We start from the raw sequence: 1,016 nt of genomic DNA, 5'->3' as shown, positions 1-1,016 counted from the left end.
TCTCTCCCTCTTTCTTTCTCTCCCTCTCTCTCCCTCCCTCCTTCCTTCCCTCTCCGTATCTCCCTCCCTCCTTCCTTCCCTCCCTCCCTCACTATTTTCTCTCTCTCTCCATTGCATCCCTGTCTGGCGTTAAGTCTGTTTAAAATAGCAAATGGAGGACTGCCAGTACTACAGACCCTGTCCAGAGCACGGCCTGGGAGTTGGGGAAGAGAGAGGGAGAGAGGGAGAGTTGGGGAAGAGAGAGGGAGAGTAGGGAAAGCGAGAGGAGGGAGAGTAGGGAAAGCGAGAGGAGGGAGAGTAGGGAAAGCGAGAGGGGGAGTTCTGGAAGAGAGAGGGGGAGTAGGGGAAAGAAAGGGGGGTAGGGGAAGAGACCAGCACACTCTCAAAATAGTGTGTTATGTCCACACTCGTTCTTCCAGGTAAGGGTTCTTCACTTACTTTCTTTCTCTCTATGAGTCAAAGGGAGACCTGCCCAACCCTTCTCCTTTTGGCTGAGAGAGACCTGCCCAACCCTTCTCCTTTTGGCTCTGAGAGAGACCTGCCCTAACCTTCTTCTGACACTAATACCAGCACCTACTGTGCTGAGGCCTAACTGGCTTTTCATCCTACTGACTAGAGTATGAGTCATACAGTTGAATTCGGAAGTTTACATACACCTTAGCCAAATACATTTAAACTCAGTTTTACACAATTRCTGACATTTAATCCTCGTAAATGTCCCTGTTTTAGGTCAGTTAGAATCACCACTTTATTTTAAGAATGTGACATGTCAGAATAATAGCAGAGAGAATGATTTATTTCAGCTTTTATTTCTTTCATCACATTCCCAGTGGGTCAGAAGTTTACATACACTCAATTAGTATTTGGTAGCATTGCCTTTTAAATTGTTTAACTTGGGTCAAACGTTTTGGGTAGCCTACCATAAGCTTCCCGCAATAATTTGGGTGAATTTTGGCCCATTCCTCCTGAGAGCTGGTGTAACTGAGTCAGGTTTGTAGGCCTCCTTGCTCACACAC

This window comes from Salvelinus sp. IW2-2015, unplaced genomic scaffold (assembly GCF_002910315.2).
Source record: "Salvelinus sp. IW2-2015 unplaced genomic scaffold, ASM291031v2 Un_scaffold1052, whole genome shotgun sequence".
In the NCBI taxonomy this organism is placed as follows: domain Eukaryota; kingdom Metazoa; phylum Chordata; class Actinopteri; order Salmoniformes; family Salmonidae; genus Salvelinus; species Salvelinus sp. IW2-2015.
This window is presented reverse-complemented; position numbering follows the sequence as displayed.